The 2,555-nt window shown below is 44.3% G+C and overlaps 1 protein-coding gene across 3 annotated transcripts in view; it reads left to right on the plus strand.

Moving 5' to 3' along the window:
* FBXO42 (F-box protein 42) overlaps positions 1 to 2,555 on the plus strand; it is a 129,149-nt gene that overhangs the window by 50,658 nt on the left and 75,936 nt on the right. Inside the window, exon 3 of one of the 3 annotated variants that reach the window (XM_011939878.1) lies at positions 1,795 to 1,916. The exons of the other annotated variants lie outside the window; for them this stretch is intronic. The gene's annotated coding sequence lies outside the window, so the exon portion shown is untranslated. The remainder of the gene's footprint in view (positions 1 to 1,794; positions 1,917 to 2,555) is intronic. 3 annotated transcript variants of the gene reach the window in all.

The following is a 2,555-nucleotide window of genomic DNA, read 5'->3' on the forward strand; positions in this document are numbered from 1 at the left end:
TCTTTTTTTGTTAGTGCTGAGTAATATTTCATTGTCTAGATGCACACTGCAGTTTGTTTACCCATTCAGTTACTGAAAGGGCATCTTGGTTGCTTCCAAGGTTTTACAATTATGAATAAAGCTTGTGTACATCCATGTGCAGGTTTTTCTGTGGACATAAGTTTTCAACTCCTTTGGGTAAATTCCAAGGTACACAATTGCTGGATCATATGGTAAGAGCATAGTTAGTTTTGTAAGGAACTGCCAAACTGTTTTAAGTGGCTGAACCATTTTGTACTCCCACTAGCAGTGAATGAGAGTTCCTTTTGCTCCACAGTCTCACCAGCATTTGTAGTAGTAGTTGGGATTTTCATCATTCTCATAGATGTGTAGTGGTATTTTATTTTAATTAGCATTTCCCTGATGACAAATGATATGGAGCATATTTTCATGTGCTTATGTGTTATCCACGTATCTTCTTCCGTGAAGTGTCTGTTTCAGGTCTTTGACGCATTTTTCTTGTGCGTGTGGTTTTTTTTTTTTTTTTTTTTGAGACAAGGTCTTGTTCTGTCACCCAGGTTGGAGCACAGTGGCATGATCATAGCTCATTGCAGCCTTAACTTCGTGGGCTCAAGCAATCCTCTCGCCTCAGCCTCTCGAGTAGCTGGGACTATAGGTGTGTACCACCACACCCAGCTAATTTTTGTATGTATGTATGTATGTATGTATGTATGTATTTTTATAGAGATGAGGTCTCACTCTGTTGCCCAGGCTGGTCCTGAACTCTTGGGCTCAAGCGATCTTCCCACCTGGGCCTGCTAAAGTCCTGGAATTATGAGCCACCGTGCCAGGCTTTTGACCCTTTTTTGTTTGTTTGTTTTTTTGAGACAGAGTCTCACTGTGTTGCCCAGGCTGGAGTGCAGGGGCGCAATCTCGGCTCACTGCAAGCTCCACCTCCTTTCATGCCATTCTCTTGCCTCAGCCTCCCAAGTAGCTGGGACTACAGGCGTCTGCCATCATGCCTGGCTAATTTTTTGTATTTTTAGTAGAGACGGAGTTTCACCTTGTTAGCCAGGATGGTCTGGATCTCCTGACTTCGTGATTCACCCATCTTGGCTTCCCAAAGTGCTAGGATTACAGGTGTGAGCCACCACACCTGGCCTTGACCCGTTTTTTGATTGGGTTGTTTATTAATGTTGAGTTTTTTTGTTTGTGTGTTTGTTTGTTTGTTTTGAGATGGAGTCCTGCTCTATTGCCTAGACTGGAGTGCAGTGGCACAATATTGGCTCACTGCAACCTCCGCCTTCTGGGTTCTAGCGATTTCTGGGTAATTTTTGTATTTTTAGCAGAGACAGGGTTTCACTGTGTTGGCCAGGCTGGTCTCAAACTCCTGATGTGAAGTGATTCACCTGCCTCATCCTCCCAAAGTGCTAGGATTACAGACATTAGCCGCCACGCCCGGCCCTAATATTGTTGAGTTTTAAGAGTTCTTTGGATATTCTATATAACTGTCTTTTATCAGATATGTCTTTCGCAAATATTTTCTTTCAGTCTGTGGCTTATCTTCTCATTCCCTTGACAGTAGTTTTCACAGAGTAGAAACTTTTAGTTTTAATGAATTCTGGCTTATCAATTATTTTGAGTAGGGGATAAGATCTTGCTTTGTCACCCACGCTGGAATCTAGTGGTGTGATCAGGGCTCACTGCAGCCTCGACCTCCCAGGCTCACGCGATCCTCCAACTTTAGCTTCCCAAGTAGCTGGCACTACAAGCACATGCCACCACACCCAGCTAATTTTTTTTCTTTTTTTTCAGTTGGAGTCTGACTTCATCGCCCAGGCTGGAGTGCAGTAGTGCAATCTCGGCTCATTGCAACCTCCACCTCCTGGGTTCAAGCAACTCTCCTGCCTCCACCTCCCATGTAGCTGGGATTACAGGTGCATGCTACTACACCCAGCTAATTTTTGTTTTTAGTAGAGACGGATTTTACCCGGTTGACCAGGCTGGTCTCAAACTCCTGACTTTAAGTGATCACCCATCTTGGTCAGCCTCCCAAAGTGCTGGGATTACGGGTGTGAGCCACTGACCCGGCCATACCTGGCTAATGTTTTAAAAAATACTTTGTTGAGACAGGGTCTCCCTGTGTTGCCCAGGCTGGTCTTGAGCTCCTGGGCTCAAGTTATCCTCCCACCTCGGCCTCCCAAAGTGTTGGGATTACAGGCGTGAACTACCACACCTGGCCATTCTTTCTTTCATGGATCTTGTCTTTGGTGTTGTGTCTAAAAAGTCATCCCCAAACTCAAGGTCATCTAGATTGTCTCCTGTTATCTTCAAGGAGTTTTATCTTTTACATTTAGGACCGTGATTCATTTTTAGTTCATTTTCATGAAAGATGTCTATATTCATTTTCTTGCATGTAGATTTTAATTTGTGTCACTTTTGGAAAAGGCTTTTTTTTTTTCTTTAAGAGATGGAGTTGGCCAGACGCGGTGGCTCACACCTGTAATCCCAGCACTTTGGGAGGGCGAGGCGGGTGGATCACAAGGTCAAGAGATTGAGACCATCCTGGCCAACAT

The sequence above is a fragment of the Colobus angolensis genome, unplaced genomic scaffold (genome assembly GCF_000951035.1).
Source record: "Colobus angolensis palliatus isolate OR3802 unplaced genomic scaffold, Cang.pa_1.0 Scaffold185, whole genome shotgun sequence".
Taxonomy (NCBI): domain Eukaryota; kingdom Metazoa; phylum Chordata; class Mammalia; order Primates; family Cercopithecidae; genus Colobus; species Colobus angolensis.